The following is a 26,441-nucleotide window of genomic DNA, read 5'->3' as shown; positions in this document are numbered from 1 at the left end:
CGCAGAAGGTGTGTTCTTAAATGTCTGTATTTACAGTGCCCTAGAAACGACCTCTTCAGCTTGTTAAACTTAACATGAGCTATTTCAGATGTCAAATTAAAATATCGGAGGGGGAACATAGTTTTACAAAATCCCGTTAAAGGGCGCCTGGGTGGCTCAGTCGGTGAAGCATCTGTCTTGGGCTCAGGTCATGATCCCAGGGTCCTGGGATAGAGCCCACATCGGGCTCCCTGCTTGGCAAGGAGTCTGCTTCTCCATCTACCCCTCCCCTCTGCTTGTGCTCTCTCTCTCACACTCTCTCTCACGCTCTCTCTCTCAAATAAATAAATATACTCTTTAAAAAAATTTTTTTAAAGCCCCAAATCCCGTTAAGGAGAATATGCACCAAAGCGTGGAAGCCCACAGCGGTACAGCATTCTACATAAGGATTTTTAATGATTTGTTTGACCTGTTGATGGACGTCCGGGTTCCTGGAAGTTCTTTGCTGTCATCAACAATGTTGCAACAAACATCTGTGTGTTCACATGCCCCTGGGCAGAAGTTTCTCCGGCTTACACTGTAAGTGGGATTTCAGGGTGAAAGAAGTGGGCATTTTTAACTTCACTTGGTATTTTCATCTGCTCCCGAAAGGGATTTCCCATCTTTCCACAGTGTCTCGGCGCTCCTGATCCCCCACATCCTCGGAGACACTCGGCCCTGTCAGACTTCTTGATCTTTGCACATCTGGTAGGTCTGGACTGATACTGCACCGCTGGTCTTCCTCTGATTACCAGGCGCGGGGCCAGGCACTTAGAAAGGGACCTGGCCCCATCTCAGAGGTCATTGCTGAGTGAAGGGAGGTGAGTCCAGGATAACTTCCAGGGACACCAACCCCTGTCGGGCTCATTGTACTTTCCCATCTCCAGTACCGACAGTCCTCCCCAGAGGGGGTGTATGTGGCAGAAATGATCCGAAAACCACCCTCCTTGTGTTCTGGAAAAACCCGAACTCACTGGGGAGATAAAGCTGGCTGTCCCTGGGTGGGAAGAGTCCCTGAGAGTGGTCAGAGCATTGAGAGCAAGTCCATTCCCCCTGGAGGAGGCTTGGGCACCAGGGATCCGGTCTGGGGCAAGGAGCCAGTGTCCAGGAGTAGGTGGGGGCGAAGGGGACTGGAGTTACAGTGCCCTCAGATGACTCTGCCTGGGGCACTGGTCAGCATGAGGGAGCATCAGGAGCCCCAAGAATGAATGACATTGACTTTCCTGCTTCCCTGGCAGGATGGAGGCTTGGAGTCAAATTTGATTGAAGAGCAAGAGGGAAATGGCTGTTTCTGTGCACCTGCACGTGCAGGTAAGTCACATGGTAAACCAGCAGTCTGCGTGCGTCGTAAAATGTGTGCCTCTACAGGGGAACAGAGTGCACGGGCACCACATGGGTGGGTGGGTGGGAAGACGAGGCTTCTGTTGGGGCACGTTCCATTCAGGAGCCTTGGACTGTGGGGACCTCACAGCATGTGAAGGGAACCCAGGGAAGCTCATGAGCAGGACTGAGCAAGGACAGTCTCGTGTAAGCGTCACCAGGCTGTGTGCTTATAAGCAAAGCTTTGGGGGTGATGACATCACCCAGGGAAGGGAGAAGGAAAGGGGGTCTGGGATAGGCATGGCTGTTTACGTAGTTTTAAGATAAAATCAAGTTCCATTTTGCACGGGCTGCCTCTACCTTCTTATTGCCATCCCCAACACTGTATTTATACTCCTTTCCCCAGCCTTATCTTAGACAGCGTTTCATATAAAAATGGCTACTACGGCACCTAGCATCCCTTTCTGTTATCATGAACATCAGTACAAGTCTGAGAAAAACCGAGTCACGAGCTCCAATGGCCACATGCACGGTGTTATGAATTCCCGGCTACCTGGTGTTTCAATCATGAGACTCTTAACTCAAGGGTAGCTTATAAAATTCCTAATTAAATGGGAATGGGAAAATACATTTATTATGTATTTATAAGCAAACAGCCTTTGATAATGAAGGTAGGCATCTTGATGGCATGCACTGACATGATCTTTTCCAATCTGGGCTCACCGGAAACGGCTATAAAGAAACGGATGGGATCGACTGTTTTTGCAAACACACCAGAACTTACGTATTTAAAACGTGTTTTCCTCTTCAAAGCAGGAGATTTAGTCAAATGAGCTCAGCCTTTGGAAGGACATGATTCTCTGCTGAATCTTTGGGGGTAAGATTCTCAGCTGAACATTGCCTCAGGGACTCATGCGTCTCTTTGGGGGAGTACGAGGGGGCTTGAATTTTAGAATCAGCCAAGTCGTCGTTTAGAGCCAAGTTTGATGAATAGGAGGAAAGACTGAGCCAAGGAGTATCAGATCAACAAACCTGCAGTGTCCCCTCCCCCACTCGAAACTGCTCCTCCCCAATTCTCGCCCACTCATCACCCACCCCCGCCAGCCTGAAAACTAGCTTCTTTAAAGCATTTATTTATACTTTAAACCCATTTGCACCAAATTCTCCCCCAGTCCAGTCATGTTATTTCTCTAGCATACTTTCCAGAACTTTCCATCTCCTCGCTCTCACTGCACCATCCCAGACCAGTGGCCACCACCTTCCAGTGAGGTTCTGGGCTCCACTCCCTCCATCCCATCCGCACCCTGCACACAGCCTTCCTCTTACAAGGCCCGTCCTGCCGTCTCCTGCTTGGCACCCTCTCCCAGCTCCCACTGCCATCATTGACAACCAGACGCATTCTCTGGTCACTGCCAGTGCTGTTCTGTCAGCCCTGGTACCCTCTTCCCCCATTCTCTGTGTGACTGGCTCCTACACATGGATATTAGTTTCCTGGGGCTGTCGTCACAAATGACCACAAACCGTGTGGCTCAAAACAACAGAAATGTCTCACCATTCTGGCGACCAGAAGCCCAAATGCAAGGTGTTGGCAGGGCTGGGCGCCCTCTGAAGCCTGTAGGGGTGGATCTTGTTTGCTTCCTCTAACTTTTGGTGTTGCCAGCAACGCTCAGTACTCCCGGGCCAGTAGACGCATCGCTCCAGCCCCTGCCTCTGTCTTCAGGGGTGTTTTCCTCTGCGTGTATCTCTCTTCTTCTAAGGACACCAGCCAGGTCGGATGAAGGGCCCGCCCCAGTCCAACATCACCTCACCTTAACCAACTACATCTGCAATGGCCCCAGTTCCAAATAAGGTCACACTCACAGGTACCAGGGGTGAAGACTTTGACATGTCTTTGGAGGGTGATGGGGACATAATTCAACCCGTAACAGTGGCCTTAGGGTCTCAGGTAGACCCCCCTCCTCTGAGATGATTGAGCCAGCCAGGGGGGGCTGTTCATCTTCAGCTCAGCCCTTGGCTGGTGCCCTCGGCCAAGCTTCCCTCCTCTTAGATGAACGTGTATATTCTGTTGACTTGTATATTCTGTCTCTCACTTGAGGGCTGGATCCATGTGCCCACTGTCCCTCCAGAGCCTGGGAAGGTACAGACGCAGGGCAGGTGCTCCAAAAACTTTCATTAATTGAACTTCAAACTGATTGCAGGCTGGAGGAAGCAGGTGGCCTGACATCGGATGACATGAAATTCCAAGACTGTCACCTACATCCATGTCCTGTCCACCTCAGTGATTTCAAAGCTAGTATGTCACGTATTTCGCATCCAGCAACCCAGCAAGATAGGCCAGGCAAGTCTAAAAATCCCTATTTTACAGAAGAGAGCACAAAAACCAAGCTTATACTCAAAGGAAATGCCATGGTTAAGACAGGACTGAAGATCGTTAGAGCTGGAGGGAGTCTCATCAGACATCGGGCCTGATCTCATTGACGAAGGAGAAAACAGGCGTGATTCACTTACCACATCTTAGCTGCTTACGAGGAGAGCCAAAATTAGATTCCAAGTTCCTCAGTTTCTAACCAAATTCCAGGAGAATATTCCAAACATGTTGGGGAATGGCAAGATCACTGCAGTAAATTAACGTGTGACCTCCCCGTCATGACACAGTAGGAGGACACTCATTTAGAATGCAAGGCGCCCGACTGCCTGGGTGGGAACCCGGACTCCACCCCTTTGGGGTTTGGTAAACTTGAGGGACCTCATAAATTGATTGAGACATCCATGATTAATGTGATGTCTATCCTGGTTGAATCTACTTTTTAAAAGAGAATGCCTGGAAATCTTTAGCCCCCAGGCACGAGTCTCTGGGGCTGGTGCCTCACAGAATACCTGACACAAAGTCAGCACTCAGTACATAACGAACTAGGCGCAGTTGACCCTGAATGTGGGGGAGGTTGGGGAGCAAGAGGGACCGTCCCGAAATTCCTCAGTTCATTCTACAGATGGGACACATTACCTATTCTCCACACGCATAAGGTTTTTGTGGCCCCGAAGACTTGTTTTGCGGAAATCTGGCAAAATTGTAATGATAGGGTAGTAAGCTCAATATATCAGTTTTCAGGGAGTTAGACTGGATCATTCCATGAAGGCACTGGCCAACAGGTTTCTGTGGCCCAAAAGCCCATAAGACACTTGAAGGATTTCAGCAAAGCTGAAAATACGTCCCCACTTTTGTCTACAACCAAGGATACCGTACACATTTTTAATTATTGTATGTCAAGAAAATATCTTGAAGACGAACCATTAAAATAGTTAGGAGAACGAGAGGCTGATATCGGGGTTAGAATAAGTACATCAGGATCTGTTTTGCCTAGAAAGAGGACAGCTGCAGGGAAAAATCGAGAACAATTTCTTGATGGATTTTCTGTTCATTAGACAAATGTATCAAATGCCTACTTGGTCCAGGCACGTCTAGGTGCTGGAATTTACCAACATGCTGGAATTTACCAACACGCAAGACAGACCAAGCCCCGTCCTTGTGGGGTCACTGGATATTAATATAAATTTGTTTTTAATTTTGGAAAATAAGGTAGAAAGACGATCTTATAAAGCCTGGAAGGGGTATATTTAGAACAAACAGAAGAACCCATGCGCAATGCCCAGGACCAGAGAGGTGCCTGATAGATCATTGGTGATTTTATCTAACAGAAGAAGTGCCAATTTTCTTAATATCCTTATTCTATCTGCCATTAAAACTCCAAGAAAACTCCAGAAAAGTAGGCAAAAGACAGCAGGCGATTCAGAAAGAAGAGATAGAGGGGCGCCTGGGTGGCTCAGTCGTTAAGCGTCTGCCTTCGGCTCAGGGCGTGATCCCAAGGTCCTGGGATCAAGCCCCACATCAAGCTCCATCCTCCCCTGGGAGCCTGCTTCTTCTTCTCTCACTTCCCCTGCTTGTGTTCCCTCTCGCTGGCTCTCTCTCTGTGTCAAATAAATAAATAAAATCTTTAAAGAGAGAGAGAAAGAAGAGATAGAAGTGACCAGTCAAATTAAACACAAATTAGAATATATGCAAAATTAAATGCAAATGAAAACCTAACAGTGCGGAGTTGCTAGNGAGAGAGAGAAGAGAGAGAAAGAAGAGATAGAAGTGACCAATCAAATTAAACACAAATTAGAATATATGCAAAATTAAATGCAAATGAAAACCTAACAGTGCGGAGTTGCTAGTCAACTTTAGGAGTTAGTAGTTGCTCAGATAGAAAAGGCTAAGAGATTCTGATAAATCCACACAAGGAATGTAATGATTGATGAGTGAGAACTGGACATCGGGGGATAGGAAAACCAACACCTGAAAAATAGTTTGTTGCAAGAGGCTCCTTGCATATCAGCTCACGGAGTTTCCCCCGAGGTTTCTGTTCCACATGCTCACACACCCATTCCTCTGGACCACCATGGGGAGGCAGAAAAATGCTGAGTTGAATTTTTGGCCCGTGGCCCAGCCGGGCTTTCTTATGTAACAATGGACTGAGCTAGTTAGTATGAGGACTTTTGAAATACGAGCCAAGGGTGGCCAAGACAAATATGTGGCCAGATTAAAACCAACTTGGCCAATGTTTCTCTAACATTCCTGCTTTATAAACATGGAAAACAGGAATAAAATAGAAGGCTGTGTTTTTGCCACAAATCGTGTTTGTGATCCCTGTTCGCCCTTGTCTGTTACATTGTCTTCACTCTCGAAAGCTTGAACATTCCACAGAGTCCATCGAGAGCTTTCGAAACACTAACCAAAACAAAACAAAAGTCAGGGATGGAGAGGGGCATGTTCGCTGCTCTCCGCGTGGGTGTCGCAGAAGTTTTCTCTTTCATAACTGCTGTGGGATCTTTCGAGCAAACACCTAGAACACTACCCTCTCCGGAAACCAGGTGTTTGTGGACCAGGCGATGTCCTTGATTAGCATGCTGCACCTTTATTCCCAGAAGAAAGGGAATGGGACAGAACACTCTGTCAAACAATTGCCCAAGGTCTTGGGCAAGAGAAATTGGGACAGGAAGCAGACAGTGGCCTCTTTGCCCCAGGTAACTGCCTGATAAGGTAAACACGCTGTGTACAATGAGTTCCTGTCCTCCTGTGATAAATATTTATACACCGAGCCCTGTGCTTGAAAGCACTAAACCATTTCTCAGTCTGAACATTGACCTTTGGATGCAAAACACAGGGCTAATTTTACAGGTGATGTAATTAATTTTTGTGGCTCAAAGCCGTAGTGGGAACAAGACAAATTGTTATTTTGGTGACTGTTTAAAAAGGATTCAGCAGGTGTGCACACCTTTCAGGGAACAGTGTGTCGACTCACAGTCTGGAGCTCTTCTCGGTCACACCTGGAACTCAGGGAGTTTAGGAAGATGGCGACATGGAAGTTTATCACCAAACAAACTCAGGTTCTCCGGGCGTCGGAAGCAGTGATGAACTTCTTCACTGTGTTGAGGCACGGCCTCGTGTGATTTCTCAGAGCACACCGAGGACTTTATTTTTAACATATGGGTTCAGCATGGCCCCCAATTTCTGTGACCTAGGTGTATTTCACGTTAATATTAATAAAATGTACAGGAGAACCAGTCTTTCACGGTGAGCTGAATTAACCCCACCCCCCACCCCCAAAGTAAAAGGCCAATCACAAGGGAGGGAAGATATTTGCCACAAAACAGCACCATCTTTCTAGGTGGTAGACGCTGGAAACCAGCGTCCAATCCTAACACTTCCCCCTCTCTCACCACTGTGTTCTGTGTATCTGTAGACCTTGTTTCACCCCTGAAAGATCTCAAATCCACACTGCCCCCATCCCACTCTGCTAATTCCTTGGCTTCTCCAACTTGTTCTCTGTACAGGTGCCCCGGGCACTAACTCACCAAAACGAAGCTCAAGGTCTTTCCCCTACAGCAGGGCCTTCTGGGCTTCTATTTCTCATCAAATAGTACCCTCTCCAGTTCTACCCGAGGGAACTGGGACTACTTCTTGGGTCCCCCTTTTCCCTCCAGTAACCCACCCTTTGCCAAGCCTTGGGGATTGTCCTTCTGGAAGGTCTTGGAGCCATCCACCCACTCACGGGGTGTTCACTGCCTCCAGCCTTTCTCAGGACACCTTCACCTCCCACCTGCACCACAGAAATGGCCTCCCATGACCTCTGGGGTCCACGCAGCACCCTGGCTTCATCATCCCCAGAGAAGCCAGAGGGACCTTTCCCAACCACCAAAGTGATGGGGCCGCTTCCTGGCTGAAAACCGTTTTTGACTTCCCTCCGCCCTCAGGATGAAGATAAAAATCCCCATTGCACTTTCAGGGGCCTGGCCACTACCCCTGTCGCCCCTAAGGTGTGGCCACAGCAGCGCCCAGCACACAGCCCAGCCAGCGCCCCACCCTGACATCCCTACAGCACACCTCCAAACACTCGTCAGCCTCTGAGATTTGCTTCTTTACTGGCTGCACGTCACAGGTGCCCGGTGAATGTCTGTGGGATAAACGAACGGGTGAAAGAGCCAATCAAGGAAACTTCCAGGGGACGGGTGGTGAACTCATCCAGGAAAATGGCAGAGCTTAAAGAACCATGAGCTATGTGCCTGGGCCCTGGATGGCTGTCTTATTCGCAGCTGTGGACACGGAGTCTAAAAGGCAAAGTAAATAATTGCTGGTCACCTTAATCTGGAACTCTAGTCTCTGTGCCCACTCCCCACTTCCCTTCACGTGTCCTCCTTCACCTTCCAGCTGGAAGCACATTCCCTCCTGTGTCTGGACACACCCGGCTCCTCTGGGCCACAGGGCCTTGCATGTGCTGACATCTCTCCAGCAGCCCCCCCTCCTTCAAACTGCAGCTCCAGCATCCCTTCCCGAGAAGAACCTTCCTGAACCCTGGACTAGATCAGATCCCCTCACGGCACGCAGGCCCTTGCCTTGACATGGCTTATCCCATTTTGTAATCACATATTCGGGTAATTCTGCCCCTACGGGCTCTTGTCCTGTCCCATGAAGGCAGGGACTGTGGGGTTTTCCTCGCCCCACCACACAGGCCAACATCCGACACAGCAGCTTGTCTAGAGAGGTGCCCAATGACCATCTGGTGATTTTTTTTTTTTTTAAAGATTTTTATTTATTTGACAGAGATAGAGACAGCTAGCGAGAGAGGGAACACAAGCAGGGGGAGTGGGAGAGGAAGAAGCAGGCTCATAGCAGAGGAGCCTGATGTGGGGCTCGAACCCATAACGCCGGGATCACGCCCTGAGCCGAAGGCAGACGCTTAACCGCTGTGCCACCCAGGCGCCCCGACCATCTGGTGATTTTTATCTTGCAAAACAAGTGTTGCTACTCTTATATCCTTTATATATGTGATCCTAAAACTCTAAGAGAACAGGTAGGCAAGGGATTCCGCACACAATTCAAAAAGGAGAGGTACAGGAGTGCCTGCATGGCTCGGTCAATTGAGCATCTGACTCTTGGTTTTGGCTCAGGTCATGATCTCAGTGTTGTGAGATTGAGCCCCGCATCAGCTCTGCACTGGGCGTGAGGCCTGCTGAAGATTCTTTCTTTCCCACTCCCTGTACCCCTCTCCCCCCTCTAAAAAAAAAAAAAAAAAAAAAAAAAAAAGGAGAGATACAAACAGTTAATCAAGCTTATTAGCAATAAAAGGAATGCAAGTTAAAACAAAACAAAGTATCATTTCAATATGATAATTTGCAAACTCCTTAGAAAGTAATTGTAATGTTTACAGGTTCAATGCAATCTCTATCAAAATTCTAGCAATCTTTTTCGCAGAAATAGAAAATCCATCCTAAAATTCAGATGGAATTGCAAGGAACTCCAAACAGCTGGAACAATGTTGGAAAAAACAAATAGGAAGCCTCCCACTTCCTGATTTCAAAACTTCCCGCAAAGCTACAATAATCGTAACAGTGTGGTACAGCCATAAAGACAAGACTTCTAGACCAGTGGAATAATTAGACCAGGAGAATAAAATAGATACCCCAGAAATAAATCCTCACATAACTGGTCATTTGATTTTCAGCAAGGGTGCCAAGACCGTTCCATGGGGGAAAGGACAGCCTTTTCAACAAAGGGTGCTGGAGGGGCGCCTGGGTGGCCCAGTTGGTTGAGGGTCCAACTTTTGATTTTGGTTTGGGTCATGATCTCAGCGTCATGAAATTGAGCCCTGCGTCCGGCTCCACGCTGTGTGTGGAGCCTCCTTGAGGTTCTCTTGCTCCCTCTTCCCTCTGTTCCTCCCCTGCTCATGCTTTCTCTCTGTCTCTCGAAAAATAAAGCAAACAAAAAAACGTGCTGGAAAAATTGGATATCCACACGCAGAAGAATGAAGCTGAACTCTTACCTAACACGATATGAAAAGTTAACTCATAAGGAGGGCACATATTGCATGGTGCACTGGGTGTTATACGCAAATAATGAATCATGGAACATCACATCAAAGACTAAGGATATACTGTATGGTGACTAACATAACATAATAAAAAATTACTATTTAAAAAAAACGAAAAGTTAACTCAAAATGGATCAAAGACCTAAACATAAGAGCTAAAACTAGAAATCTCTTAGAAGAAAAACAGGAGAAAAGCTTCATGACACTGGGTTTTGCAATGATTTCTTGGATATAACACTTAAAAACACAGGTAACAGAAGAAAAATAGAAGAAAATTTGACTTCACCAAAATGAAGAATTTTGGTGCATTGAAGGACACTATGAACAAGAATAAAAAGGCAACCCACAGAATGGGAGAAAAGATCTGTTAATCGTACATCTGATATGGGATTAATATCCAGAATATATACGGAACTCCTAAGACTCAAAAACAAAAAAACAAACTACCCAACTTGGAAACAGGTCAAAGACTTGAACACGCATTTCTGCCAAGAAGATAATCAAGTGACCACGAGGCACATGAAAAGATACTCAACGTCACTAATCATCGGGAAAACGCAAATCAAAACCACAGTGAGATACGACGTCACACTTGACTTACACTTCCCATCGCTTCACTCCTTTAGGATGCCTCTTATAAAAACAATGAAAAAATGTGGAGAAATTAGAACCCTTGTGCATGGCTGGTGGGGATGGAAAATAGTGAAGCCTGTGGAAAACAGTACGGCAGTTCCTTCAAAAATTAAAAATAGAATTACCATAAGATCCAGGGATTTTATCTCTGGGTGAAAAAGAATTGAATCGAATTGAAGTCAGGGATCCAAAGAGATCTTCGTACGCCCAAGTTCGTTGCGTTGATATTCACAGGAGTGGAAACAACCCAAGCGTCCACCAGCACATGAATGAGCAAAGAAGATGTGTTGAATCCACACAACGGATGCTGAGGATTCAGGCGTGTCCCCTCAAAAGTCCTATGTTGAAGACTTAACCCCAAATGGGATGGTATTTGGAGGTGGGGGTTTGCAAGGGGCTTAGGTTTAGATGAGACTGTGAAGGCGAGGCCCCGTGATGGGGTCAGTGCCCTCGTAAGAGGAGACGCCAGATCACTTGCTCTCCCGCTCTCTGTCCCCACCACTGACGGTGTAGACAGAAGGTGGCCCCTAGAAGCCAGAAGAGCATTCTCACTAGAAATCAAACATGCTGCCATCTTGATTTTGGACTTCCAACTTCCAGAACTGTGAGAAAATGCGTTCCTATTGTTTGTCTCCCAGTCTCGGCAGCCCGAGCTAAGACAATGGAATATTATCCTGCCTCACAAAGGAAAGAAATCCTGATGCACACTAAAGCAAGGCTGAACCTCGAGGGCATTCTGCTCAGGGAGATGAGTCAGTCACAGAGGGACATCCACTGCAGGATTGTGCCTACATGGGACAGCTTGAGAGACAGGTGAGTAGAAGCTGGCGGGCGGGGGCTGGCAGAGGAGGGCGGGGAGGAGCACAGGGAGTCAGTGTCTCGTGGGGACAGGGTTTCAGTGTTGCAAGATAACGATGGCTCTAGGGATGGACGGTGACGACGGGTGGGCCACGGCGTGAGTGTGTTTGATACCACACAGCTGCACACTCACAATGGCAAATTTTGTTGCGTCTAATTTACAATTTAAACATTTTTTATATTATTTTTTCCCACAATTAAAAAAAATAATATTCTTTTCAAAGGTCATAGCGGCTCACACGACATAATGCTTCCTGTTCAGGCGCTTTATTTGTTTCAGGGACTGGTCCTCAGAACCGCCTTGGAAGATGAATACTATGCTTCCCATTCGTCCCATCGGGAAACTGAGGCACTGCCCACGTCGGCACCCGGCGGTGCATGGGCGGGATCCAGCCCGCAGATGGGGTTTGCAGGTAGGGTTTTGCTGGAGTGCGGCCACGCCCGTTCATGACCCGCGGCCTCCGCCGCCTTCACCATCCACCTGCCACCTGGAGGGGTTGCCGCGGAGACCGCGCAGCCCCCAAAGCCCGGAATATTCGCCTCCAGCTCAGGGCAGCTTCGCGCACCGTTTGCAGGGCCCAGTGCAAAATGAAGATTCGAGGCCCCTTGTTTATAGACTGTTGAGACTCTCAAAGCAGAGGCAGCGGAGCGTTAAATCAAACGCGGCCCCTCTGAGCAGGCGGCCCCTGTGATTGTCCAGCGTGAGGCCCAGGAAGGCCCCTCCTCCGCCCGTCACAGAAAAGCCGAGCAACCCTGCGCTAGAAAATCCGGGGAGTCACCCTAACGTCACGCGGGCTGAGGTGCAGAACGAGGGTTTGGAGCGAAGCGGGGGTCCCGGATCTGTGCTCCTGACCTCTCTGCTTCCCTGGGGGCTCCCGCCAGAGCGCCGGTGCCCTCAAGGAGACTCCGAGTTTGAGCACCGGGTGTCCACAGAGCCCAGAGACCTCCTGGACGAGGCAGCTCTAACCGGTTCCTGCTACGAGGCCTGAACCCGTGCCCTGCCCTCCACCTCCCCTGCACCGCGGCTGACTCACCCGGATGCCTGTGAGGCCTCCTCCCCGGGTTTCCTGGTCGCCTCCCCTCCGACCCTCTCCCCTCCACCACCCATTCTGCTCACCTGTCGCTCGCTTCCTCCCTTAGAACCCCTGTGGCCTCCCGGCTCTGTCCCAAACAAGCCTCGCTCGCTGGCCTCAAGCCCTTGCCCTGGCTTCTCCTTCCAGGGCACCTGTAGGATCTCCGGGTCTCACGGCTGCTCTGTGTCTTCCAGGTCTCAGCTCACTTGTCCTCTGCTCAGAGGGGCCTTCCCGAGCCCCTCAGTCCCTGTGACAGCAGCTAGTAGCTATCCTGCCGACTCGCTTGCCCCCCGCCCATCTCCCTACTTTCCCGGAGAGAGAGGGCAGCTCCAGGGCCCACGCCTGGCATAGCAGGTGCTCGGTAAGTGCTTGTTGACTGAATAAACGGAGTATCAGAGTGATCTTGTAACTGGAGAGTCCATCGTCTTAAATGCAAAAGTTATCCATCTACCGTGATGTGTTCGCTCCCCAGGGGCCTGAGGCCAATGACCTTAGGCAAGTCATGTGACCTGCTTGAGCCTTGGTTTCCTTTTCTGTGACACCAAACGCTGGCCGAGAGGGCTCGCGAGACTCTTTCCCAATTCTGCATCACTACTCACTGCCGACCCCTCTGTTGCCATTTGCCACCCTTCCCACTGGGGAAGGAAGAAAAAGGACCCATTAATCGTGTCCAGGGAAAGAGATGAAGCTTCCAACCCTACAAAGAAAAGATGTCCTTGTCTCGTGTTCACGTGTTCTGCCTTCGGCATCCATGTTTTAATGCTGTAGCTCTCGAACGTTTTGGAACATCAAGTGCAGCCTTGAGCTCCTCCGGAGGTCCTGACGGGGCTGCCGTGCCTTCGACCGAAGGGAGCAAATCCACCGCCAGCTCGAGGCTGGTGCTGAAGTCGCTTTAAGGTCCTCGTCACGTGGAACGCTGAAGAGTGAACGTACAAAGATTCCTTTGAGCGTCTTCAGTCTAGACTCCAAATGCCTGAAAGTCTGCACATAATCATTAACTTTTATTAGGGATGTATCGGGCTTTACTGCAGAAATAATGTAATTATTTGCTAGCTCCCCATGAGCTCTCACTCGTAGGGGCAGGAGGACCTGTGTGGAGAGCTGCTAGATTTGGGACAGAGATTTTCCTCGGGCACTTTCCAGTTATTACAGCCAGGGAAAGGCCATAAAGTTGATATCCGGCACCAGATCACTTTTACAGCTGGAAACAACCGAAGCTACTGTATTTTTGTTCTAGGACTATAGCTCGAGTGTGAAACATCTCAGCATCCCACTTGCTACCTGTATTTTCATTTTTTTATTTTATTTTATTTTATTATTTTATTTTATTTTATTTTATTTTATTTTATTTTATTTTATTTTATTTTATTTTATTTTATTTTTTTGGTGGCAATAGCAGAAACCAGAGTCAGTATATTATTTTCTCTACCTTGAGTGCTTTCATGCACTTTGACTAATAGGACCTTCCCCTTCCTGGCTCCCATTATCAGGTTGCCTGTGACACCGTGACCCTTTCCGTCTCTCCAATATCCAAATCTGTGTGATGTGTCTCGGGAGAGGCAGAAGTTTGTCACCAACATCCAATATTACGAATCACCTGTCCCCGGCTTTTCTTTTCTTTTCTTTTTTAAAAGATTTTATTTATTTATTTGACAGAGATAGAGACAGCCAGCGAGAGAGGGAACCCAAGCAGGGGGAGTGGGAGAGGAAGAAGCAGGCTTATAGCGGAGGAGCCTGATGTGGGGCTCGATCCCAGAACGCCAGGATCACGCCCTGAGCCGAAGGCAGACGCTTAACTGCTGTGCCACCCAGGTGCCCCCCCCCCGGCTTTTCTAAAGAGCTAGCCGAGCTTGGGAATCCGTGTTAGCGAGGACCCCGGTGACTGGCTCACTGCTATTGCAGAGTAAATAGTCACAGGATGAATATAGGGTCACTGAAAATTTTTCTTTTTGGAAAATGGGAACTTTCATTTTTCACAGCTTTATTGAGATACAGCTCACACGCCATCCAGTTCACCCACGTCAAGTGCACAACTCTACGGCTTTTCGTGTATTCATAGACTTGTGCCATCATCACCATGATCAATTTTAGAGCATTTTCGTCATCCCAAAGAGAAACCCTCATCAATTAGCTATCATTCCTTCCAGCCCTCCCTTGCTGCCAGCCCCTGGCAGCCACGAATCTGCCTTCTGTCTCCATGGATTTGCTTATTCTGCACATTTCATATAAATGGAATCCTACAACATGTGGTCCTTTGTGCCTGGTTTCTTTCCTTTTGCGTACTGTTTCCAAGGTGCATCCCCACTGTGGCAGGTGTCAATGCTGTGTTCCTTTTACTGGCAAATAATAGTCCATGGTGTGGACGAACTCCTTTATCCATTTATGGATTGATGAGTTACAGAATTTTAATGCTGGAAAGGATATGGCAGGTCCTCCAATGCAGCCCTCAATTTTACGAAGGAGAGAGGAAGCACACGGAGGGGAGGTGACTTGTCCAAAGTGACACAGCCACACTGGGAGGTCTGACAGTAGGGCTTTGGTTTTGTAAATCATGAAATATTTCATGCATACTGAAAAGTACAGAAAAAAAATGTAGTGAATTTTCAGTTCATAGTCTTCACCCATTTCCCTTTTGCACTCCCTTTTATTTAATTACTTGTAAGAGTTCTTAGTAAATCCTAAAAGTGAATCATCTGTTGATTATAAACTGTACCTGTCTTTTCCCAGTCTGTGGCTTGTATTGTCCTTTTGTTTCTGCTGTTCCTGAAGTTTGGTGAACAGAAGTTTCTAATTTTAATGAATTGTCTGTCTTGTTGTTTGTGGTTTGTACTTTCTGAGTCTTGGTTAAGAAATCCTTTGTGGGGCGCCTGGGTGGCTCAGTCATTAAGCATCTGCCTTCAGCTCATGGTGTGATCCCAGGGTCCTGGGATAGAGCCCCGCACTGGGCTCCATGCTCTGCTGGGAGCCTGCTTCTTCCTCTCCCACTCCCCCTGCTTGTGTTCCCTCTCTTGCTGGCTGTCTCTCTCTCTGTCAAATAAATAAATAAAAATCTTTTTTTTTAAAAAATGCTTTGTTAGTATTCTCCTAACTTTCCCTCCCAATTTTTTCAAATTTTGCTTTTCACATTTAATTCACCTGGAATGTACTTGTGTGTTTGGTATAAAGTGAATTAACTAATTTTTTTCTGGATGCACAATACGATCTTCAGCACCAATTATTGACCACTCCAGTTTTGTATCACTAACTTGTTGTAGGGGAGAAAAAAATATCTTTTTCCTTCTACCCTTCTAGGTTCTTTGGCAGGGGCTCTGTGGCAAAGACAGATCAACAAAAAGCATACAGATTTACTTAATATAAGTTCTACATGACCCAGGAGTCTTCACAAGGAAATGAAGACCTGAAGAATAGTTAAATCTGAGTGTTTTTATACTGGGTTTGATGAAGAGTGGAAAGTCATGGGAAAACGTGATAGGACAATGGTGTATGAGCCAAGATGAGTAAACTGGGGGAAACTTAGGAAGGTCTGTTCATTCAGATATCTCTTGGCATCCCCCAGTCTTTGGAGATAAGGATGCTCCTTTTCTCTGGGTACGGAGAGGGCACCTGTCCCATGAAGGCCTATGATCTATTTCAGGGGAAGGTCAAAGAGTCCTTCCTGCAGTTGTCATTGCTCAGATTCCTTCCATTTAGATTATTCAATATGCCAAGGTGCCATATTGGGGGGAGCATGTCTCAAACCCTGTCATGACAGTGCCACCTCTACCACATAAATAATACCCATATATCTCAGGTTTAATTTGGGGCGCTGTTCCTTTAGTCTGTTTGTCTACCTCTATGCCAATACCACAAGTCTCAATTCCTGTAAGCTTATAATAAGTCCTAATATTTAGAAAGGCAAGGCCCACAACCTCTCACCTTGCTCTCTTTCTTCAAAATAGTATTAACTAGTTGTCCTAACTTGTTTGCTTTTCCATCTAAACTCCAAGATAAGCTTGTCAATTCCTCAAAATTCCTTTTGGGGCTTTGACTGGTATTGCACTGAGTTGATATATTAATATGGCATGTACTAACATTTTCATGAGATATTTAATATCTCTATCCATGAAGATGTATATAGCTCTCCTTTTTAATACCTTTCAATACATCATTTTAAATAATTTTATAAGTTGTCTAATTTATGTTATAAATTTTTAAATTGTAGTTCTATAATTTTCTTTACAGAAATCATACACATATTTTGTTATATTTATTCCTTGGTTATATAATTTTTCTTGCTCTTATAAATGGTAGTTTGAAAATTGTACTGTTGTTGGGGTGCCTGGGAGGCTCAGTCAGCTAAGCGTCTGCCTTCGGCTCAGGTCATGATCCCAGGGTCCTGGGATCGAGCCCCACATCAGGCTCCTTGCTCAGCGGGGTGCCTGCTTCTCCCTCTTCCACTGCCCCTGCTTGTGCTTTCTCTCTGTCAAATAAATAAATGAATTCTTTAAAAAATAAAAGTAAAAATTAAAAATAGAAATTCTACTTTTGCCAATATATAAGAATACACTTGAATTTTAAGTATTAACCTGAAATTCAACAACCATGATAAACATTTAGTTCCAAAAAATGTATTAGTTCAAACATTCTCTTGCATTTTTATGCAGATGATCACTTTATCTGTGATCTATGACAGTTTTGTTTTTTCTTTTATACCGTACACCTTATATTGATTTTTCTGTTCTTAATGCACAGGTTAGGACCTGAATCCTTCATATGGTTGAATGCAAGTGCAGACAGTGGGCACTGCTGTGTCATGCCTGACATTAAAGGAAGATTTTTCATTTAATCTTTTAAGATTTTATTTACTTGAGAGAGAGAGAGAGAACAAGTGGTGGGGAGGGGCAGAGGGAGATAGAGAGAGAAGCAGACTCCCCGCTGAGCAAGGAAGCCCAACACCGAGCTCCATCCCAGGACCAGGAGATCATGACCTGAGCCGAAGGTAGACACTTAACTGACTGAGCCACCCAGGTGCCCCTCATTTAATCTTAAAGTATGATATTTGCTGTAGGTTTTTGGCAAATGTCCTCCACCCCGTTATGGGGGATCCCTTCTATTTCTAATGAGTTATGAATCTTTAATCTGGTTTTAAGAACAGTTTTTATTAATTAATATTTTCATTACAGAAGTAAGATATGTTCAGAGAAAAGAAATCAAATAGGAAGAAAGCAGAAACGCACCTTTCCAGCCCCAGCCCTTCTCTTCAAACACAACTACTGTTAACATTTTGTCTTTCCTTCCAAAAATTCTCAATCCACATATTAGCAGGTGGTTGTATGCCCTGTTTTTCCACACGAAGAGATCCCACTGTACGCCCGTTCTGTAACTGGATTTTTTCAAATCAAGCGTCTTGGACATGACGCTATGCCTCACACGTAGGTCCACTTCATTCTTCTGAATGGCTGCAACGTATCCCACTGTGTGGATGCCCATGGTGTTTAACCGATCCCCTAGTAAGGTACCTCTGGGCCGTTCCCTCGTTTGTCTGTTAGTCTGCGCGCAGGTTGTTGCGCGTCACGCCTTAACGAGCAAATCTGGGTGCTTTTGTGCAGGTCCATCAGCAGGATCAATGGGGGAAGTCCCAGTTGTGAACCTCATTGTCTAACCCCCAAGCTCCCTTCCCTGAATCACCCTGCTCTTCACTAAAGGAGGCTCAGGAAGACCGCCCTGGCCTCAGTCAAGACCCTCCCAAACACGTGGGTCTTTGCGTCTCCTTCTCTCCCTGACAAGAGGTCAGGCCAGGGACACGGAGGGCAGTCAGCCTGCTTGCTGGTGCTGTTCCTGTGGACCCATGGGTTCCTCTTGGCCTGTCTCAGCCGCTGCAGACTTTGGACCAATTGTTTATCTAGACTCAGAGTGTCTCCTGCTCCTTCCTCGTCCATGTCCTGCCTACTTGGATGCCTGGTACGTGTGGGCTCCTCCCCACGTTCAAGGACACCCAGGGTCTTGGACTTCGCTCCATGGTCTCTGCTTGCGCTTCCTGCCGCTGACTCGCACTCTGTGTCTCCTGCCTCTGTGACTTTCGTTTTGTCCTTCTTGTAAAAACTGACTTCCCACCCCCACCCCTTGCCTGATCTTGGTCCCATGCCTTTGAAAGGGGATCAACATATGCCGTCCTAAAATATGTTACTTTGGCAGGAGGGTAATTTTGGACTGAAGGCAACTGAGAGTAAGTGACCACAGGAAGGGCTTTCTGCTCCCCAGCTGTCTGCCTGACCCTACCAGTGAGGGTGTCCTAGGCTTCCCTTGTACCAGGACAGGGGGCGCAACGCTATCGTCAGGGATGGAGGTAGCATTGGGGCGACTGTGCGTAAGCAAACCTTATGAAATAACCCTGTCTGCCATTGGTTCCCCTGTATATTTCCCTTCCCACAATTTGCTGCCCCCCTAGAAACCCCCTTTTTTGTCTTGGCTCTTTTCCACAATACAATGCCTTTTGTTGAAATGGTACATAACCCCCCAAGTCTAACCACTTCTTTGTGTTTTCAGTTTTCTGTGACACCCCCGTGTATGTAAAACTAAAAATAAAATTGGTATGCTTTTTTCTCCCATTAATCTGTCTTTTGTCAGTTTAATTTGCACACTCCACTCACAAACCTAAGAGGGTTGAGGAAGCTTTTCCTCCCCTCGGTGCTCCGGGCTCCACTCTCAGCCACAACCCTGTGCGGACCAAGGGCCCACGGGGAGTGCTTACTCCACTGAGCACGGTCTCTCACGTATGCTCTACCCTCCAGCCAAGTGATCTTTTAAAATAAACACCAAGTCGCCTTACTTTCTCTTTTAAGATCTTTTTATGGCATCTCAATGCACTTCGAGAAAACCCAGACACCACTTAGTGACCTGCCTCTGGTTCCCCCTGGCAACTCCTGTCACCACAGGGGGCCACAAGCTGCTCCTTCCTCAGTTCTGGCCCTTTCTCTCTTCCTGGCTTTGGATGTGCTGCTCTGTCTGCTGGGCATACCCTCCACCATCTCTGCGAGGCTCAGCGTCCTCCCCGTTAAAACGGGATATCCTTTACCGCAGCAGCCCCTGTCCTCCTCTGCCGGTTCATCATGTTTCCCCCACCAGACTGCAACTGATTTTCCTGGGAGGAATTACCTGTCCCCCATAATACAGTGTCCACCAGCAGGCCCCACCTTCCCAAAGGATGTGGCAAAAACCCAGCCAGTCAGACTCTCTCCTCTGGAATTTGACCCCTGACGGTCTGGCATTTGAATTTTCAACAACAACAAAAAAAGTTGGAGCAGATTTATTTCAAAGGTGGCGCCCTGAAGGGAATGGTCCTTGGCTGTTGTTCTTTTGACAATCTGTCCCCCTGGCTGCCCCTCCCCACCCTCTCTCCCCTCATTCCTGCCCATCCCCCTCCCTTCTTTACACCCCCTCCTTTTCCTTCTTTTCTAAGAGTTTCCCCTCTCCCTCCTAGTCTCCTCTCCTCATCAATCCAGCTGACTGAATTTCTCTTCTTTGCGCTCAAAGAACCTTCTGACACTCTCCACCGCTTCCCTCCCCTCCTCTGGGCCCCCCTCCGCCCCCCATCTATCCAGCGCCCTCTATAAATATTTGATGAAGGAATTAACAAAGGCTAATAATGAACGTGTGGCACTTTTCAAGGGGAGAAAGACGCACTGAACAGGAGTGAGGCCTTTCAAGAAAAGCACAAACAGCGGACTATACTTTGAGCTGTTTATGCGGCTTCCTTGGGCATAGACACGTGGCTTCTAGGGGCCGGCTGGGAGGGATGAATGAAGCTCTGTACCCGACATCCCTCTGCACTGAATCACCCGTCTCTCCACCTTCACCCCTGTGGCTGATATCCGTGGTAAAACTATGGGATTTTTTTTATTACTATTATTCTGATGAAAGTTCCCACCTTTACTTGATGAGGGAGGGGAACTCCACTTTCCAATAATTTTCTAAATGCTGGAGACCAGCTGTTTCACCTCTTGACCTCGTGTGTTGCTAAACGGACTCTTTTCTCTCTCGGACCATGATGTGTGGTTGCGTTCCGGTGACCCAGGGGAAGATGTGGAAGTGAGTGCTGGGCGGGAGGGAGACAGGCACAGCCACAAGGAGCTGAAGGTGTCTGTCCCCAGACTCCGTGAGGGCCGCCCGAGTCCCAGGGCCCAGCACGCTGCAGGAGCTCAATTAATCCATGTTCCATGGCTGCCTCTTGCCCCTGGTGTTTTTGTTCAAAGGCTAACGTGGCGATAAAGCAACTTCTTTTTTTCCTCTTGTTTCAGACATAAACCGGAGAGACGGAATTCGGAGTTGGGAGATCCTCTCCCGGCATCCGTCTGAAGAGGAATTCCCTCTAGACCCTTTCGGCATTCCTGCACAGCTCTGGATTTGGGCAGTTTTCTCTTCCGTGAGGCCAAAGACCATATTGCAAGTGTAGACAAAACGAGTCTACACTCCAGCATGAGGTGTTCTATCCTTTTCTCAGGGACCAGCCCCCAAGCCCTCAGACTAAAATAACCTCCCGCCTCCCCACCCGACTCACTCTTTCCACTACCACTCTGGCCCCTTTACCGTAGACCAACCTCTGTCTATTCTCCAAAACCGGGGTCTCCAGGCCTGAGTCCCGGCCCTTCTTCCCCAATCACTCTAAAGGTTCTATCTCACTCATGCCCATGACTCCACACATCTTAGTCACTTAATGTTTCCCAGATTCACACGTGTGGCCCTGACGCCCGGTCCCCACGCCAGACCCACACCTTCACTCAGCTCTCTGGCCCCTCCCTTGATGTCACACCACCTCACACTACCTGCTCCCACATGGACCCTCTCTCAGCGAGCAGCAGCCCCTTCGCCAGCCACTCAGACGCAAACCTGGGAGTCCCGCTGCTTTCTTCCTTTTCCCTCCCCTCCTCAATCCCAATTAATCTCCAAGGCTTATTGCTTGTATCTCCATGGCTTCTTGAATCCCTCCTACTCTCTACCACCCCTGCCATCACTCTAGTGCAAGAATTTCTTGTCTGAGTGGTTAGAGGAGCCTCCCCTCACTCCTTTCGAAAAACCCATTGATGACTCCCCATGGGACCTAGAATAAAATCAAAATATGAGCCCCCATCCCTGACTCTTCACCCTCATCCTCTGAGTTTCTACTCTGATCACAGCCGTCTACACTCTGGCCTTATTTTGGCTCCTTGGGAAAACCAATCTCTTTCTACCACAGGGCCTTTGCATATGCAGTCTGGGTCCCCTCCTTCTGGCAAGGTTGCCTCCTGCTTCCCTGAGCCCCCTGGTGCTTTCGTATAACACCTAGACTAATGCGTCATTTAACAAGAAATTTGTGAATACTTACTTATACATATTTTTGCTTCATGCCTGTCACCATAACTAGATTCTAAATTCCATGCAGGCAGAAATCTGGTCTGTTATCTTTCTCCCATGTCATTCCCAGCACCTAGGAGAGCTCTTGGCACATAGTAGGTGTTTGCTAACTATTTGCTGAGTGAACATGCTGATGGTTCAAGCATACATCTCCTGCCAGTCTCTCCGCTGGTGGCCCACGGGCTGAGCAGCCCTAACCACTCAAAACCCACCTCATGCCCTCTCTCCCCAATCTGTTTCTCCTTGTGTAACCTGGGGCTCAGTGAACAGCCCCATGACCCTGGGGGCCACCATCATCCCCACATCCAGAGTCAGGCCAAGTCTTGTCCATCCTATCTCCTTAATAACTTGTATCTCTGCACCGAGCTTGCTTGCTTGCTTTTTTTTTTTCTTTTTTTAAGATTTTATGTATGTATTTGAGAGAGAGAGCACGATGGGGAGCAGGAAGCAGAGAAGAAGGAGGGAGAAGCAGACTCCTCACTGAGCAGGGAGCCTGATGTGGGGCTCGATCCCAGGACCCTGAGATCAGGACGGAGCCAAAGGTAGACACTTAACCGACTGAGCCACTCAGGAGCCCCTCTGGGCCAAACTTTCCGTCCTTACCGCTCTGAAAGCTCTGAAGGTTCTGTTCAACTCGCAGACCTCACACCCAGTTGCCTTTATAGCTTCTGATCCTGGGACACCCTCCTTCCAAAATTGCTGTCTGCACCCCATCAGCAAAGCACCGTTCCTAACTTCCCCATGAAAACATCACTCCTTTCTTTGTCCTTGGTTGGGGAGACATCTCTTTGTCCCACTCACCCCCCCAAGAGAGGGTCAGCTTCCCCTACCAGTGTGTTTGCAAGAAGGGACTGAGTGCCGCTTCCCACACCAGCCATGCCCTGCTCCTTGGTGCCTGCAGCTTTCGAACTTAGAGAAGACTTGGCAGGTCCACTTGGCTAGGAATCCAGCAAGGCCACGTCATGTTCTGGGATATCCTCTTTGTTCAGAAATAAAAATGATGCTTTGATCTCCACCTGCCGACTCCTGTCCCAAGTGCACCATCCTAGTGCCTACCCCCGGAACAATGAACCTTAAACGTAAGATAAAAGCATCTGGCACAGAAGTTCTTCAGAAATATCAGGTAAGAGAAACTTGATGGGGAAGAGGATTATTATCAGCCCGGGTAAACCTCAGCAGTCCTGCCAAGCCCCGGCTCTGGGGACTCACACATCAAGCCAGGGGAGGTGTTCATCCAAAGTAAAGCTGTGCACTCAAGTGGGAGGGAAAGAACAGCACTTCATGAGCAAGCCCCAAACCACACCATGATCCCTCAAACCAGAGTGGAGCTGCCGAGAACCAGCGCCCGGTCTCTGCGGGGGCTGCTTTCATTTCCTGCAGCCTGCAACCCACTTACTCTGCACTGAGGGCCAGCACTCGCTGGGGCCCTGACTCAAAGTCTTGTCATCTTCCGATTAGCTTCTCCTTCTACCCCTCCTTCTCCCCTCCCCCTCCTCCCCCTCCTCCCCTTCCTGTACCTTCCCCTTCTAGTCCTCTCTCTCCCCCTCCTCCCAACCAAATCCCAGATCCGCCAGGTCTACCTCTGAATGATTCCTGGACTGCCTCCTCCCTCTACTGCTCCTGCTGCTTGCTCCTCTGGAGGATTTATTCCCAATTCCCAGCTGCATGGCTCCCAACCAACCCTCCCCCACTCTGCAGCCAGAGGCCTCCTTGCTCTTGTCATCCGCAACTTGGAAACCCCTTGACAGCTCCTGCTGCTCACAGAATAAAGTCCAGACATGTCCCTCATCAGCTCCTTTTTCAGCTTCTGGTCTTCTCGGCCTCCCCCTGGGCCCATCAGGCAGGCAGGGGAGGGGGGAGGGGGCAGACACATGAACCTTCTTTCCCCCACAGGCCCTGCCATCCACAGACGTCTCCTGTCCTATTAACCTCTCAAGGGTAGCAAGCCCGTCCAGATTCTTAGTTCGAAATGGCAAAACTGACTGGCTAATTTAGACAGAAGGACAATGCTGGCAGGGGACCGTCTAGAGCAGCAACCAGTAGGAAGGCTCAGAACCAGACTTTAAAACAGCCAGGGTGCCGCACACCTTGGGCCAGGCCGTTTTCGGGGTCCAGTCACGTGAGCTGTAACCACAGCTGGGGCAGGGTCTGCGATCACTGTAACTTGCTGTGGGTCTGTACTTACTTGGAAATAAGCAGTTTTAACGAAAGAAAGACGAGCCAGAGCCAGACACGGACGGGGCAGGGATGTTGGCCGCGGCGGACAGGCCCGTGCCGTGCACGCCCATTACTGTGCGGGGCCGACGGTGCTGGCAAAGTCTCGCACCAATCACCACTTCCACATGTGCCACCCGAGAGCACCCGATCAGCCGCACCCAGGTCTCCGATCCATGCCCCAGCTACGAGGGAGGAGACAGGCTCGTCCTCACGCGTCTGTCCGGGCAAGTGAGGTCTGTTCTCACCAAGGCTCCCAACTAGGCAGCTAAAATCAATGATGGGAAGCCAAGAAACAGGGCACAGTCCTCTTCAGGGAAAGTCTGTAGCCCTGTAGCCTGGAGAGTTTGCATATCTTTATCACAGCAGCGCTAGGACACCGGAGTCATTGGTCATGCAACGGACATTAACAAGCGCCTACCTGGGCCAGCCGTGCAGGGGCTGCCGCAGACAGCAAAGCAAGCAGGACGCGTGTGCTCAGCGTGCTGGCCGTCCTCCCTGGCCTTCCGGCAGGTTTCCTCCCTCTTTGCCTGCTGGGACCCCCTCCACAGGAACGTGCAGAAACAACATGGGACAGGAGGAATCCTGCTTTCCCGTGGCTCCCGTGGCTCCTGTGGCTTCCATGGCTCCTGGCAACACTGCTCCTTTGTCTGCTGTGACCCCCCAGGTGTCCTGCCCTGATCATTTTCCGTTTCCCTTTCGATTGTGCTATGCATTCCTGAGATTACTCTCAGAGGTCCCTATCTTGTATTTGCCCATGGGTAGGTAACTTTCCTTTCTTTTTAGGTACCTGCTCTTAAACATCTCATCTTCCCCCTGGAACGATGTCCATTTCCCCCTCCTCAGAAAGAAAGTCGTTTGTAATGACACAGTTGGAACTACTCTGAACCGATCTCCCCTTTTGAGATGCATGTCTTAGAACCACGAGACTTCCCCACACCTTTTGAGATCTCCCATGCCTAACTCTGTGTTATCCTTCCCGGATATCATGAATCCTAAAATCACACAGTTGGCTACTTCCAGATGTCTATCATGTCTATTTGGCTAACAGTCCCTCCATAGGGTGGCCATTCCTGGGAGTAGTTCTTTTGAGACAAGAAATTGTTAATAAGTCAAGAATTTGTCAGAAGCCGCACGATCTAGTTTCCACGTAGTAGCAAACATGGCCTTCTTAAAACATGAAGCAGATCATGTCACCCCCACTGTTGAACACCCTGAAATCCTCTGCCCTTCTTAACAAGCTTGTCCTGCACCACTCCTACTGTGTTCTTTCCGCTCTTTGAATATCTCCAGCCCTTCCCTGCCCCAGGACCTTTGCACTGCTATGTTCACTCTCCTTTGCTTAGCTAGTTTCTCCTCTTCCTTTAGATCTCAGGGTGGATTTCACAACCTCCAGGAGGTTTCCTCTGATTACGCTTCCCTCCTTAGGTCCCTCTCAGTTATTCTCCACCTTAGCTCCTTGCTTACTGAGTGCTGAGGTCAACTTGCAATTACAATATTTCTTAGTCTGTTAACTTGTTTGGTTTTGGTTCTGGTTTTTGCTTGCTTACTGCCGTTGGAAGGCCAGATTTGGGAGAACAGGGACTATGACACCTGTCTCGTTCACCACTGTGTCCTCAGCACCTATCCCAGTGCCTGGGCAATGTTCGATGCTCAGTAAACATGGCTGAAGGGGGGGGGTGCGTGAAAGAATCTGATTTTTGTGAAGATGCTTCCAGTGAATGTCTCACTTCTAGACTCTGCTCTCTGCACATATGCAGAGCTCGGTTGGAAACAGGATGGACTTTCTCCTGGGTTCAGGTGGCCTGCAGTCTGGTGTAATGACAGCTACCTTCTATCCTTCTCTTAGCTTTATAAGTCCCTCTTCATCCCACGTCCCTCAGACTTACAGCCAGGTCTCTCCGTTTTGGATGGAGCCCTGCCTACTCCACTCTGTGAGATCCTACTTCCGGGCCACAAGTTTCACTTCTGCCCGTCCTCACTGTTCTCCCGGTGAATCACCGGGTACTTCCTGGCCTCCCGTTCTTTCTCCATCACCCTGCTGTCCCACACAGCAACCCAGATCGCTGGTTCCTGGGAGTTTTTCTCCCCCCTCCACAACATTCAGCTCACAGCATGCTCGGTATGCAGCCGGGCCTTGGGCAAATGCATTGTGTCCCTGGCCCATGCGTTCCACCTCCAGCAAAGAGCCTCTGTATTCTGGACTCTTAAGATCTGCAAGATCCAGGAAGTCAGAATTCAAATAACCAATCATTCATCTCTCTCTCTCGTTTTCTTTTTCAGCTCCCCACGTCAGCAGGAAGAGGTTGGGAAACCTCTCTGCTCCCTCCCTCAGTGCTGGGCCAGGGCCCCAGTCTTCTGAGGGTGCTGCCCGGCGGCAGTGCCACAGGCTGGCGTGGGGGGGGTTGGGGGGGGCTGGGCGGCCACTCCAGGTAAGACTCAGGGAGACCACACATCTCCCATGGCCATGTCAGGTCCAGGGGGCCCCGCCACGCCCCTTCGCTGGGAGTACCCCACCCCTGTGACTCATCCCTCTCTCCCAGACAGC

The 26,441-nt window shown here is 48.7% G+C and overlaps 1 long non-coding RNA gene across 1 annotated transcript; it reads left to right on the top strand.

Moving 5' to 3' along the window:
- The first annotated feature begins 370 nt into the window (after positions 1 to 370).
- On the top strand, positions 371 to 13,521 carry LOC117804431. Its single transcript, XR_004628852.1, has 4 exons — positions 371 to 726; positions 1,257 to 1,329; positions 11,018 to 11,192; positions 11,518 to 13,521. It is a non-coding gene; the product is annotated as an uncharacterized LOC117804431 (long non-coding RNA).
- Positions 13,522 to 26,441: the final 12,920 nt, after the last annotated feature.

The sequence above is a fragment of the Ailuropoda melanoleuca genome, chromosome 11 (assembly GCF_002007445.2).
Source record: "Ailuropoda melanoleuca isolate Jingjing chromosome 11, ASM200744v2, whole genome shotgun sequence".
Classification (NCBI taxonomy): domain Eukaryota; kingdom Metazoa; phylum Chordata; class Mammalia; order Carnivora; family Ursidae; genus Ailuropoda; species Ailuropoda melanoleuca.
Note: the sequence above shows the minus strand (reverse complement) of the source record. Positions and strands in the feature narration are given on the sequence as shown.